This window comes from Trichosurus vulpecula, chromosome 9, assembly GCF_011100635.1.
Source record: "Trichosurus vulpecula isolate mTriVul1 chromosome 9, mTriVul1.pri, whole genome shotgun sequence".
NCBI classification, from domain to species: domain Eukaryota; kingdom Metazoa; phylum Chordata; class Mammalia; order Diprotodontia; family Phalangeridae; genus Trichosurus; species Trichosurus vulpecula.
In genome coordinates, this window is record NC_050581.1 from 106,509,274 (window position 1) to 106,525,146 (window position 15,873).

General features: G+C 37.8%; 1 pseudogene; it reads left to right on the plus strand.

Moving 5' to 3' along the window:
- Positions 1 to 8,004: 8,004 nt before the first annotated feature.
- Positions 8,005 to 8,721, plus strand: LOC118832195 (annotated as a pseudogene).
- Positions 8,722 to 15,873: the final 7,152 nt, after the last annotated feature.

The window sequence follows — 15,873 nt, forward strand, 5'->3', positions numbered from 1 at the left end:
GAGTAAAAATGAAAGTTGGTTAAGGTTAATACTATTTGAAAATGACAACTCTTTAAACTCTTTCTTAAAGGAAGGGGGAGGAAAGTCATTCATAAGAATAAGGCATGGGGAAAAAACTAGAACATTTTTTGATAAATGATTTGATTTTATTAATTTATTGCTTTAAGAAGTACATTTTAATGGATAGAATGCTAGAGAATTGATGTCAGGAAGAGGTATGTTCATATCATAGGCAAGTTATATAATTTCTAAGAATTTTGATTTCTTCTTATGAAAATGGAGATAATATTGTCACTGGTAGCTTTGAAAATCTAAATCTAAATACATATATATACATACACATATATGTATGCATATATGCATGCATGTATTTATATGTATATACATATATGTACTTATATAATTTCAATAATATAAAATATATTACATATAATACTACATATATTATTTTAAATTACATTTCAAGCTCCCTATGAGCAGAGAACAAGAATTCTTTATATCATTTTACCTTTCTGGGCTTTAGCTTCCTCATCTATGAAACAGCATTAAATGCTTTCATTTCCTATCAGTTGTTGTAAAGAATGCAAGGAGATTTTACATGGAAAATGATGATTCTACCACTCATTAACTATGTGACCTTGGACAAATCACTTTTCACTAGATTTCCAATTTTTCTTTTATAAAATTGGGATTGGAGGAGATGTTTTGAACTCAGTGATTTTTAAGTTACTTCTCACCTTAAGTGACTATACACTTTAAACAAAAAAAAATTAACACAGAGAAGTAAGTTGTTGTTATCCTCAGTTCCCAAATAACTACTTTGTGATTTATTGATTGATTTTCCATTCTTGGTTGGTCTTGATGTGGAGTAAATATATGTTTCACATAGTTTCCCATCTTTGCTTGTTTTGAACGAAAGTTATGCTTAGCTTGTTTGAAGGCAATTTTGACAGAGAAAGGGAAAAAATGGTACACAGTGAAGAACAAAATGAAACCTAACTAATGTAACTAATAAGATGTTCCATGCCCTAATTCTTTTATCAGGCAGAAAAGACTGATTTCATTACCAAATCAGTCAAGCAATAAAAGGTGTAAAGCAGGTGTGACAAATTGATAGACAATTCTACTGAATCAATCCATCCAAAAGAACAAAAGTGAAAAATTCAGAGTAGTAAAATATTCCAAAGCATTGGATAAAGATAGGTGAAAAAAAGCACCATGGTTCTTTGAATGAATTAGGAACATACATGGTATTATGTACATTAGGTAAGGAAATATCTTTAATCTAGTATAAGAAATCAGTTAAACTTTTGGAGTGCATCAAGAAGTGAGATCCTATGATCAGAAAGCAACCCAGAAATGGAGGTAGAGCATGAAACCAGAGAGAGTGTGTGGGAAATCACACTCCTTCCTTCCCATTGGCCATATCAAGAAAAAGACTGAAGCAATAACTGTTTGGAACTGAGAAAGGACCAAATAAATAGGAAAAGTAGAATCAGAGAATAAGAACTTGTAAGGTTGAAAAAATGCAAGCTTCAGAATACTAGAAGGACCCAACCCTTAGAGTCTATAAGATATAGACTTCAAGAGGACTCCCAGAAAGGAGAAAAGGATATCCATCTAATCAGGAACTGCAAATTATCACTTCATCACATGTATTATGGGAGCTCGAGAACACTTTCCCTAGACTCCACATACATAATGTGAGATCAGGAGCCATATAGAGAGAACTGTATTACAAATTAAGGGAAGAATACAAACAGTCCTAGACATAGACACATTCCTTCAGTGAAGTTTTCAGCCCTAATACCATGTAGAAATACATCCTAACTATAGAAAGAAAGCCTATTTTTGCAGGGGCAGTTAATTTACTGAACTACTCTAGTCAGGGAAGAGAGAGAGAGTGGAAAGAACAGTTATTTCTCAAATCTTTTAAACCTGGAGTTCTTAATGTTTCTTTTATCCACACCCAAGGAATTATTAGAAGTTTCGTTCTCTATCAATGCTTGTAAGCAGGTAGAAACTTTTTGCTACAAGGAAAATAGAGACTTTTGGCCTCTGTGACTTTGCCTTGCTGTGTCTTTTACTGGACAAATACAATCAGTTCTATGATTAATATCTTTTAAGCTTGAGATGAATGGAGAGATGATCATCAATAGGGCATTACCAAATATTGACACTTAAAGAGTTCAGCTTGTTAGCAGAGAAGACATGAGTTCTCTCCAATGCCTCATGACCTTTGAATCAGAACCTCAACTGTGATGCAAGGATTGAACTATGGTTGCCCAAAGAAGGACATGGAAGGGATAATCATCCTCATTGTTTGGGGAAAGTGCCATGATGTTAATAAATGGTAGTACAAATGCATAAATACTGTTGGATCAGTGATATATACCATAAGTGCTTCAGTAGGTGTCACATTTACTGGGGTCTAGTAATGGCTCTGCTAATGATCATATGTGCCCTTGAGAGGGGAGGGAATAAATGGAAAAAATCTCCAAATTGTCTACTGAGGTGATTAGTTTGTTTCACAAATACAGCCAATGAAACTCAAATGAAATTAACTAAAAAATAATAATGGTTCCATGCACATTGGAGAACATTTTGGCTAGGATCACCAGAGAAAGAATAGGAGTAACACAATTATTGAATACTAGTGTGGACACCAGGGACAGAATGGGAACTTAGATGAGATATTTCAGAAACAATTTTCAAATTTCACAAGGCAGCATGACATTATAGTAATTGGAGACCTCAACTATCTTTGCAACTGCCAGAGGTATCTCTCTGCCAAAACAAAGCAGCTCACAAATTAGTGACTTGCCTTAATGATAAGGCAAACTTTCCCAAAGTGAGTACTGCTATTCTGGACCTGAAATAAATCCAAACAAAGAAGGTTTGATGCAGTAATAATTGTAGAAACCTTAGAGCATTCAAACATTTCACAATAGAAAATGGTAAGAAATTTTGTTATAATTTAGCCCCCTATACTGAATAAAAGAGCTCAACAAGGTCAAAAAATTTAAGTAGGATCCTGTGACAGATTTTTCAAACGGAAGTGGTCAAATGGGATTCAGAAGCTCTTAAAAATTAAAGTATGGAGGCAGAGTCAAGATGGCCATGTGAAAACAGTGGAACCACGATGGCGACTGGAAAGCAGGGACTTGTGTGAGCTCCCCACCACATCCCTCCAAAAACCTATAAAAAATGGCTCAGAACAAATTCTAGAACTGCAGAACCCACAAAATAGCACAGGGAAGCAGGGATCCAGCCCAGGACAGCCTGGATGGTCGATGGATGAGGTCTATCACTCATGGAGCGGAGGGGAGCAGAGCTCAGCGTGGGAGGCAGCAGGGCCAACCAGACCAGGAGCCGGGCAGGACAGGCCCTAGCACCCTGAATCAGTGAGCTGTGGCAGTGACTGGACCTCTCAACCCACAAACACCAAAGACAACAGAGAAGGCTAGTGAAAAAAGTTGTGGGGGACAGAGTTCAAGGCTCAGCCACTCCCCCAGGGGCAGTAGGGGAGGTGCAGCTACAGAATTACAGCTGCAGTTACTTCCAGCCCCAGGCTCACGTGGTGGGAGGAATTAAGTGGCAGATCAGAGCAGGAGTGCAGAGCCTGCTTAACATTTGCGTCAGGTCCGGGTTGGTGGTTTTTGAGGAAGGAGGAATGCTGGGGTGGCAGAGCTGGCTGTATAGAAATAGCTCTAAAATCAATGGCGCATCCCTTCAAACTTGGAACAAAGTATGCTTTGCTCTACAAGCAGTCATACCCTGACGAAAAACTCAAGGGTCAAGTAAGTTGGCTGGGAACGTGGCCAGGCAGCGAAAACACACCCAGATTCAGTCTCAGACTTTGGAATCCTTCTTTGTTGAAAAATAAGACCAAAACATACAGCTAAAAGAAGTCAACAAAGTGCAAGAGCCTACAACAAAAGCCTCCAAGAAAAGCATGAACTGGTCTCAGGCCATGGAAGAGCTCAAAAAGGAGTTGGAAAAGCAAGTTAGAGAAGTAGAGGAAAAAGGTGGGACGAGAAATAAGAATGATGCAAGAAAACCATGAAAAACAAGTCAATGACTTGCTAAAGGAGACCTAAAATAATACTGAAAAAATATTAAAGAAAACAACACTTTAAAAAATAGACTAACTCAAATGGCAAAAGAGCTCCAAAAAGCCAATGAGGAGAAGAATGCCTTGAAAGGCAGAATTAGCCAAATGGAAAAGGAGGTCCAAAAGACCACTGAAGAAAATACTACCTTAAAAATTATATTGGAGCAAGTGGAAGCTAGTGACTTGATGAGAAATCAAGATATTATAAAACAGAACCAAAGTAATGAAAAAATGGAAGACAGTGTGAAATATCTCATTGGAAAAACCCCTGACCTGGAAAATAGATCCAGGAGAGATAATTTAAAAATTATTGGACTACCTGAAAGCCATGATCAAAAAAAGAGCCTAGATATCATCTTTCAAGAATTTATCAAGGAGAATTGCCCTGATATTCTTGAGCCAGAGGGTAAAATAGAAATTGAAAGAATACACAGAGTGCCTCCTCAAATAGATACCAAAAAGAAAACTCCTAGGAACATTGTCGCCAAACTCCAGAGCTCCCAGGTCAAGGAAAAAATACTGCAAGCAGACAGAAAGAAACAATTTGAATATTGTGGAAAAACAATCAGGATAACACAGGATCTGGCAGCTTCCATATTAAGGGACTGAAGGGCTTGGAATATGATATTTTGGAGGTCAATGGAGCTAGGATTAAAGCCAAGAATCACCTACCCAGCAAAACTGAGTATCATGCTCCAAGGCAAAATATGGATTTTCAATAAAATAGAGGACTTTCAAGCTTTCACAGTGAAAAGACCAGAGCTGAATAGAAAATTTGACTTTCAAACACAACAATCAAGAGAAGCACGAAAAGGTAAACAAGAAAGGGAAATCATAAGGGACTTACTAAAGTTGAACTGTTTTGTTTACCTTCTTGCATAGAAAGAAGATGTGTATGATTCATGAGACCTCAATATCATAGTAGCTGAAAGGAATATGCATATATGTGTGTGTGTGTGTGTGTGTGTGTGTAAACATATATATATATATATATACATATGTGTGTGTCTATGTGTATATATGTAGATATATATATATGTATATGTGTGTGTGTGTGTGTGTATATATATATACACACAAAGGGCACAGGGTGAGTTGAATATGAAGAGATGATATCTAAAAAAATAAAATCAATTTAAGGGATAAGAGAGGAATATATTGAGAAAGGAAGAAAGGGAGAGATAGAATGGGGTAAATTATCTCACATAAAAGTGGCAAGAAAATGTGGTTCTGTAGGAAGGGAAGAGGGGGCAGGTGAGGGAGAATGAGTAAATCTTGCTCTCATTGGATTTGACCCGAGGAGGGAATACCATACATACTCAATTGGGTATCTTAGCCCACAGGAAAGAAGGAGGAAGAAGATAAAAAAGGGGGACGATAGAAGGGAGGGCAGACAGGGGAAGGAGGTAATAAAAAACAAACATTTTCGAAAAGGGACAGGGTCAAGGGAGAAAATTCAATAAAGGGGGATAGGTTAGGAAGGAGCAAAATATAGTTACTTTCACAACATGAGTATTGTGGCAGGGTATTACAGAATGATATGCATGTGGCCTATGTTGAATTGCTTGCCTTCTTAGGGAGGGTGAGTGGGGAGGGAAGAGGGGAGAAAATTTGGAACTCAAAGTTTTAAAAACAGATGTTCAAAAACAACAACAACAACAAAAATGTATTTTTATGCAACTAGGAAATAAGATACACAGGCAATGGGGCATGGAAATTTATCTTTCCCTACAAGAGAAGAAGGGAAAGGGAGATGGGAGGGGAGTGGGGTGACAGGTGGGAGGGCTGACTGGGGAATAGGGCAACTAGAATATATGCCATGTTGGAGTGGGGGGAGGGTAGAAACGGGGAAAAATTTGTAATTCAAACTTTTGTGAAAATCAATGCTGAAAACTAAATATATTATATAAATTAAAAAAATAAATAATAAAAAAAGATAAAGGTTGGGAATCAAGAGGGAAGGTAAGGTAAGGAAGGCAGCAGTCAATACAAAACTTTGTGGAGGAGTGGAAGGGGAAAGGGAGAAATAAAAGCATAAACAAGGGGGAAATAGGATGTAGAAAAAGACACAGATAGAAATCATAACTGTGAATGTGAATGTGATGAACTCTCCCATATAATGGAAGCAGATACTAGAATGGATTAAAAACCATAATCTTACAATATGCTCCTTATAAGAAACACATTTGAAACAGGGGGATACACACAGGGTTAAGGTAAAAGGCTGGAGGAAAATATATTGCACTTCAGCTGAAGTAGAAAAAGCAGGTGTAGCAATCCTAATGTCAGAAAAGCAAAAGTAAAGATAGATTTAATTAAAAGAGATAAGGAAGGACAGTACATCCAGCTAAAAGGCCCCATAGAAAATGAAGCAATATCATTGTTTAACATATACGCACCAAGTGGTACGGCATGCAGATTCTTATAGGAGAGGTTAAGGGAGTTACAGGAAGAAATAGAGAGCAAAACTATAATAATGGGAGACCTCAACCTTCCCTTCTCTGAATTTGATAAATCTAACCTCAAAATAAATAAGAAAGAAGTTAAGGAAGTGAACAGAATTTTAGAAAAGGCAGATATGATAGACCTCTGGAGAAAATTGAATGGGGATAAAAAGGAATATACTTTTTTTCTCAGTGATACATGGCACATACTCAAAAATTGACCATGTAGTAGGGCATAAAAACTTACAATAAACTGCAGAAAGGCATAAGTAGTCAAAGCATACTTTTCAAAACATGATGCAATAAAAATTATTGGTAATAAAGAACCATGGAAAAATAAGCTAAAAATTAACTGGAAACTAAATAATCTAATTCTAAAGAATGAGTGCCCCAAAGAACAAATCAGAGAAACAATTAATAACTTCATTCAAGAGAATGACAATAATGAGACAACATACCAAAACTTATGGGATGCAGCAAAAGCACTTCTTAGGGGGAGTTTTATGTCTCTAAATGCTTACACAAATAAAATAGAGAAAAAAGGAGATCAATGAATTGGGCATGAAACTGGAAAAGCTAGAAAAAGAACAAATCAAAAATCCCCAATGGATTTGGGAAAGGTACCTGTATGTATAAAAATATTTAAAGCAGCTCTTTTTGTGGTAGCGATGATTTGGAAATCAAGGGGATGCCCATCAATTGGGGAATTACTAAACATATTGTGGTATATGAATGTAATGGAACGCCATTGTGGCATAAGAAATGGGGAAGATACAGACTTTGGAATAACCTGGAAAGGCCTAAATTATTTGATGCAGAGTGAGCAGTGCAGAACCAGGATAACATTGTACACAACCAGAGATGTATTGATTCTATGATGACCAACTTTGATAGACTTGACTCCTCTCAGCAACAGAAGGTTCAAAGACAATTCCAAAGGACTCATGGTGGAAAGAGCTATCTATATCCAGAGAAATAACTATGGAGTCTGAATGTTGACTGACGCAAACTATTTGCTCTCTTTTTTTCCCTCTCTCTTTTTTTTTTTGGTTTTGTTTCTTCTTTCCATTGGTCATAATTCTTCTTTGCAACCTGACTATTCTATTGTGTAAATAAGCTTAATGTGAAGACATATCGGATTCCATGCTGTCTTGGAGGGGAGGAGCTAGGGGAGGGAGGAGAAGAAAATCTGGAACTCAAAAACTTGCTGAACTGAGTGTTGTAAACGAAAATAAAAAAAAATGTTAACTAAAAAAAAAAAGAAAAAAAGCTAAATGTAAGCACTGAGCTTCTTGGCATTTGAAAGTAGATTACCAGCAAAATTCAAACCAAAGAAGGAGAACAAGACCAGCTGGTGGGACCCAACTAAGCAGTTGTGCAAAAGTAGAAGTCTTTGAGGTGCTTTAAACACTGATCCTGTGAAAGCCCTGAAATAGCACATTTAAAATGGCTTTGTGGCCTTCCCCTGTGGTGAGACACCCAATCCCTGCTGGCGCCGGCACCCTGGGCCGTCGTCCTGCCTGCTGTTATAAGTACTGTAAAAATAAGCTGTACCCAAAGTCACGTTTCTGCAGGGGAGTTGCTGATGCCAAGATACGAATCTTTGATCTTGGTAGAAAGGAAGCAAAAGTGGATGAATTTCCATTGTGCGGCCACATGGTGTCAGATGAATATGAACAGCTGTCATCAGAAGCCTTAGAGGACACTCAGATCTGTGCCAACAAGTACATGAAGAGTTGTGGTAAGGATGGCTTTCATATTCGTGTGCAGCTACATCCACTTCATGTCATCCACATCAATGAGATGTTTTCATGTGCTGGGGCTGATAGTCTCCAGACTGGCATGTGGGGAGCTTTTGGGAAGCCCCAGGGCACTGTGGCCCATGTACACATTGGCCAAGTTATCATGTTGATTCGAACCAAGGTTCAGAATAAAGAACATGTGATTAAAGCTTTGTGGAGAGCCAAGTTCAAGTTCCCTGGCCACCAGAAGATCCACATCTCCAAGAAATGGGATTTCAACAAGTTTAATGCTGATGAATTTGTGGATATGATACCTGAGAAGTGACTTATTCCTGATGGCTGTAGGGTTAAGTACGTCCCCAGCTGGGGCCCCTTGGATAAATGGCAGGCACTCCACTCTAGAGGGGTGTGTGTCCTGTGATGTCTACCTTTCCACAAGCATAAATAAACTAGATACTACTAAAAAAAAGGCTTTGTGGGGCCAGAGCGAAGATGGTGGCTGGAAAGCAGGAACTTTGAGCTCCCCGCCAAGTCCCTCCAAAAACCTATAAAAATTGCTCTGAACAAATTCTATAACGGCAGAATGCACAAAATAGCAGAGGGAAGCAGGGATCCAGCCCAGGAAAGCCTGGATGGTCGCTGGGTGATGTCTATCATGCACAGAGCTGGGAGAGGAGGGGAGTGGAGGGGAGAAGAGCCCAGCATGGGTGGCTGCAGGACCAACCAGACCAGGAGCTGGGTGGAACAGGCCCTAGCATCCTGAATCAGTGAGCTGTGGCAGTTACCAGACGTCTCAAACCAAAAACACCAAACACAACAGAGAAGGTTAGTGGGAAAAGCTGCTGGGGACAGGGTGAAAAGAGTTCCCAGTTCTGCCACCACCCCGGGGTCAGCAGGGGTGGTGCAGCTACAGAACTACAGTTGCAGTTGGTTCAGTCCCCAGGCCCACCTGGTGGGAGGAATTAAGTGACGGATCAGAGCAGCTGTGCAGAGCCTGCTTAAGATCTGAGTCAGGTCCAGGTTGGTAGTTCTTGGGGAAGGAAGAGTGCTGGTATGGCAGAGCTGGAAGTATAGAAATAGCTCTGAAAACAATGGTGTATCCCCTCGAGCTTGGAACTAAGTACTCTTTGCTCTAAAAGCAGTCATACCCCAACAAAAAACTCAGGGGTCAAGTAAGTTGGCTGGGAACATTGCCAGGCAGGGAAAAAACACTCACATTCAGTCTCAGACTTTGGAATCTTTCTTTGGTGATAAAGAAGACCAAAACCTACAGCCAGAAGAAGTCAAGAAAGTCAAAGAGCCTACATCAAAAGCCTCCAAAAAAACATGAACTGGTCTCAGGCTATGGAAGAGCTCAAAAAGGATTTGGAAAAGCAAGTTAGAGAAGTAGAGGAAAAATTGGGACGAGAAATGAGAATGATGCAAGAAAAACCATGAAAAACAAGTCAATGACTTGCTAAAAGAGACCCAAAAAATACTGAAGAAAACAACACCTTAAAAAATAGACTAACTCCAATGGCAAAAGAGCTCCAAAACCCCATGAGGAGAAGAATTCCTTAAAAGGCAGAATTAACCAAATGGAAAAGGAGGTCCAAAAGACCACTGAAGAAAATACTACCTTAAAAATGAGATTGGAACAAGTGGAAGCTAGTGATTTGATGAGAAATCGAGATATTATAAAACAAACCAAAGAAATGAAAAAGTGGAAGACAATGTGCAATATCTCATTGCAAAAACCACTGACCTGGAAAATAGATGCAGGAGAGATAATTTAAAAATTATTGGACTACCTCAAAGCCATGATCAAAAAAAGAGCCCAGATATCATCTTTCAAGAAATTATCATAGAGAACAGCCCTGATATTCTAGAGCCAGAGGGTAAAATAGAAATTGAAAGTATCCACAGATTGCCTCCTCAAAAAGATCCCATAAAGAAAACTCCTAGGAATGTTGTCACCAAATTTCAGAGCTCCCAGGTCAAGGAGAAAATACTGCAAGCAGCCAGAAAGAAACAATTTCAGTATTGTGGAAAAAGCAATCAAGATAACACAAGATCTAGCAGCTTCTACATTAAGGGATCAAAGGGCTTGGAATAAGATATTCTGGAGGTCAGTGGAGCTAGGATTAAAACCAAGAATCACCTACCCAGCAAAACTGAGTATCATGCTCCAAGGCAAAATATGGATTTTCAATAAAATAGAGGACTTTCAAGCTTTCTCAGTGAAAAGACCAGAGCTGAATAGAAAATTTGCCTTTCAAACACAAGAATCAAGTGAAGCATGAAAAGGTAAACAAGAAAGAGAAATCACAAAGGACTTACTAAAGTTGAACAGTTTTGTTTACATTCCTACATGGAAAGAGGATGTGTATGATTCATGAGACCTCAGTATTAGAGTAGCTGAAAGGAATATATATATATATATATATATATATATATATATACATATATATGCGTGTGTGTGTATATACATATACATACACATATACATATATATGCGTGTGTGTATATACATATATATATATATAGACAGAGTGCACAGGCTGGGTTGAATGTAAAGGGATGATATCTAAAAACACAAAATCAAATTAAGAGATAAGAGAGGAATATATAGAGAGAGGTTAGAAAGGGAGAGATAGAATGGTGTAAATTATCTCCCATAAAAGTGGCAAAAAAAAGCGGTTTTGTAGGAAGGGATGCGGGGACAGATGAGTGGGATGCTCTCATCGGATTTGACCTGAGGAGGGAATACCATACACACTCAATTGGTTATCTTACCCTACAGGAAAGAAGGAGGAAGAAGATAAAAAAGGGAGGAGGCTAGAAGGGAGGGCAGCTAGGTGGAGGAGGTAATCAAAAACAAACATTTTCAAAAAGGGACAGGGTCAAGGGAGAAAAATCACTAAAGGGAGATAGGTTAGAGAGGAGTAAAACATAGTTAGTCTTTCACAACATGAGTACAGTGGAAGGGTTTTACATAATGACACACATGTGGCCTATGCTGAATTGGTTGCCTTCCTAGGGAAGGTGGGTGGGGAGGGAAGAGGGGAGAGAATTTGGAACTCAAAGTTTCAAAAACAGACGTTCAAAAACAAAAAAAAAAAGTTTTTGCATGCAAATAGGAAATAATATACAGAGGCAATGGGGCATAGGAATTTTATCTTGCCCTACAAGAGAATAAGGGAAAAGAGAATGGGAGAGGAGTGGGGTGACAGAAGGGAGGGCTGACTGGGGAACGGGCAACCAGAATATATGCCTTCTTGGAGTGGGTGGGAGGGTAGGAATGGGGAGAAAATTTGTAATTCAAACTCTTGTGAAAATCAATGCTGAAAACTAAATATATTAAATAAATTAAATAAATCTAAAGTTGGATGTCTACTGTGACCCAAAGTAAAAACAACAGCATAAGCAACTTTTCCATGGTCTTTATTTTACCATTTTGCAAGGGAAGCGGGCTTAGGAATAAGCCAGACCTTTGCAAAAAGGAATTTTGACTGAAACACCACATCATAGCACATTAGGACAGGGTCAGTTGTTTGGGACGTATCTCAGAAGGAGGTTTTCAAGGAAGTGTCCAATAAAGCTCTGTTTTTCAGCACAAAATAATCAGAGAAGGGGATTCAAGATATTCTCAAACTTCCATGCAGATTTCTCATGTACCTCAAAACTGTTCTGTGTTCTCAGGACAAGTGCATAGTACAAGCGACAGAAGAAATCAGAGTATCTGCCCCATATCTTTCATACTTTCTCAAGCATCTTTTTCTTGTCTTCTATTAGCAGTCCCTGTGTAAGGATACCTAAAATGTGGTCTGAAGACCATTCAAGTTTCACAGGTACATACCAGACTTTTTTTTGCTGGTTTTCCTGTAATGTACAGTGGCCCTAAGGTCACAATCCAGTTTTAATCTATAAAAGCTTAAAACTACGACAACTTTTGGGATACTGTCTATGAATGAATCCCCATCTCTTTTTTTCTCCTCCTCCTCCTCCTCCTCCTTTTCCTCCTCTTCCTTCCTCTCCATGCCTTCTCTCAATATATGTGTACACACATATATGTATATACACATACATACATATACATATACATATATATATATGTATTTATGAATGTATATATACACATATTTGTGTATGTATATACATACATGCGTAATATTAGCTAACATTTATATAGAGCTTATTATGTGCAGGCATGATGTTAAGCACTTTACAATTATTGTCTAATATGATCCTCACAAGAACCCTGTGTGTTAGGTGCTCTAATCATCTGCCTTTTACAGATGAGGAATGTATGTATATGTGTATAAGCACTTATGTACGTATAATTAGGCAACACAGTGGTTAGAGTGGCCTGGAGGCAAAAAGACCTGAGATAGAAGTCCATCTACCTCAAAAGACCTCAAATCCAGCGACTGATACTTAGGAGCTGTGTGTGTATGTGTGTACGTGTGTATGTGTGTGTGTGTGTGCATGTGTATATATACACATATACATATCATTAAAAGATTGAGTGTGGCAAGGGTTCTGTAGAGAGCTTCATCTACAGAAGTACTTGGATGAAAATTGCTAGTAAGCTGTGTGGTTCAGGGGAAGGAAGGCTAGATTTGGCTTAAGGGAATTGTATTCAAATCGCAACTCGGATAGTTATAACCTGGGTCAACTAAGCTGTCACCTTTCTTGGCCTCAGTTTCTTCATGTGTAAAATGAGAGATTTGAATTAGGTGACATCAAAATCTATGATCCTATGAACTTTTCTTTCTGCAACTACTTCAACTTAACATTAAGTTAAAAATAATAACAAATTTATCTTTTGTGCAAAGCATCCTACCAGGAAGGCAAGAGTTACAATAATAAATAAATTGCAAAGGCACGAAGACAAAGAAGATAAATTCGATTCTCATGGGATAAATAATCTAATAGAGGGAAAGAGGACAAATATATAAATAGTTATCATTCAATATGTGATCTATACAAACACAATTCTGGGTGAGGAAGAAACTTCAATTTCTGAATGAGGGTTATTATTATTGAATATATGAGTGAGGCATTATTAAATGCCTGCTACAAGGCAGACATTGGTCTAAGAAGTAGAGAAATAAAAACAATAAAGCAATAATCCCTGTCTGCAAGGAACAAATATTCTATTGGTATTATTTTAAGATTTTGGAAATGATGCACAGAAGTAATTAAATACAAATGATATAATATGCAAGTATGAAATAAAGAGGGGTTATAATAACAGGAAAGTTCAGAGAAAGTTTGGGGAGAGGTAGCACTCAAGCTAAGACTTGAAGGGAGCCTGAGACCCTGAGAAGATGAAATGAGGAAGGAGAGCATGAGTATGCAAAAGCATGGAGGTAGATTAAATTTCACATAGGGGAAATAATAAACTGTGCACATTAGCTGAAATATGGAGTACATGATTGAGGGCTTGGAGTCTAATGTTAGATTAAGTCTATAAAGATAGGAGCCAGATTTTGAAAGCTCTAAATTCTAATTGTAGAAGAGTTTTTTTTGTTAATTTTTGAAAATAAATTATCCTAGTGACAATATAGAGCCATTGAGGTGATGAAAGATATATCCAGGTTTGTGACTTTGTAATATTGATTTGGAAAATGTGTGAATGATGGGTTGGAAAGGGGAAAATTTAAAAAGTAGGGGAAAAATTAAGGCTAGACTTTCTGGAATAGTACCAGTTTAATTGAATCATTAAGGATGAGTATGATTGGAGAGGGACGCATTCAAGAGACGAGGACAGCCGGAGTCAAGGTAGGGAGATGGAAAAACACAGGATGTGCACAGAGGATAACAAGCATTAGAAATAGCAAGTAATATAATTTGGCTGGAATGTGCAATACATGGTGTGCCATAGGCTGAGATAAAGTTGGAAAGGTTGTTAGATTATGGAGCACTCTGAATGCCAGGGTGAAGAGCTTCCACTTTTTTCAGCCGATAAGAGAGAGCTATTTCCTAGGCTTAAGCATAGCTCTGACCCAATCAAGCTTTGTAAAAGCTACCACTTCTACCCATCAAAAATTGAAAACCTCAGACACAAGGCCAAGCAGTTCATTTGACTAATTTGTTTTTCCAGATTGACTGAACTAAATGGATGTTGGATACCATGCAAGTAAGGCATAATTGTTGTTTTTAAAAAATCTCATGTCGCAAAACCTGAGTTTTTGCATTTGCAAAAATAGGAAAGTGTGCAATAGTGAAACAGCCCCTTACATGTTATTCTAAAACCTAAACAAATTTCCAGTTGTAAGAGATCACCTTTTAAGCTATATTAGCTTTCATACTAGTAGCTAATCCCAATTCATCTTTGCTGCCTGATAAAATATAACTCATCCATCATTCATTGACCATTTAGTTCCATGAGGTAAAAGCATATTAATTAAATAGTATCCCGGTTATGTCACTTCCAGTATTTTGCTCCATGGAAAATCTGACTAGATAACTGCACCTCCTTCTCGTTCAAAGATGATAATGTATAAGAGGGAAGGGATAGGTCAAGAACCTCAAACATACCATTTATTCCTTAAAAGTAACAATAGCATATTTTCTAATACATTTATATATGAAAAAATGTTATTTAAAAGCCTACCTGTACAACTTTCCAGTCAACATGGTGAGGCAAGAGGTTCAAAGGAAGCCAGTATAGATTTCAAAGAGCAATAAATAGGATCACTGAAGAAAAAAAAAACAATTGTACCTATAACATATACATTCCTGTAATCTAAGTAATGTGAACATTTCCTACACTGGTGTAGATTAAAACCCATACACAGCTCCTGATTCTGGATTCTAGTCCATGTGCTCCCATAAATCCTCCAGAGGGTCTACATGGAGTCTCCTATGTGGAGTCTTCTTGAAATTTAGCGTTACATGGATTCCAATGAAAGATGAATGAATAAAAGAATGAATGAAGAATAAATGAATGAAAAATTATTTAACAAGTGAAAACTATGTACAGAGTACTGTGCTAAGCCCCAGAGATCTACACCATGATGACAACTCTCTGACTTGCTGGGTAGTTGATGAATTGAATGCTATGTAAATGTTCTACTTATCAATTTTCTTTGCAACGGCCTGTCTATATCTCTAAACCATATAGTGTTAACCCGCCGGGGAAAATATAACATGGGTTTGGCTCACTAAGATGAACTCTGGAAAGAAGATAGGATGGACTTTTTTATCTCTTTTCTACTTCATCTAATTTGCCAGTGTTCTATAGAGCAACACAGTCAATAAGCATTTATCATGCATCTACTATTTACCAAGCACTGTGTGATGTAAAAGTGACATTGGAATGTGGCTACACTTTGTCTTCTGCCTTCTCGGTGCTCCAGAAAGATGTCCCATGACAAAATTCCTATAGTATTCCCATCAGCACAAATTTCAACAAGACATAACATGTGAAACAAAGAGTTGCAATCAACGCGATAATAAAATCTTTAGTTTGAAAGCTGATTTCCCTTTGACACACAAGGATCATTATGTTAAATATTATACATTAAAGTATAAATGTTTGTGTAATGAACAAATACCATATTTTTAATAGTTCAGGGACTTCCAG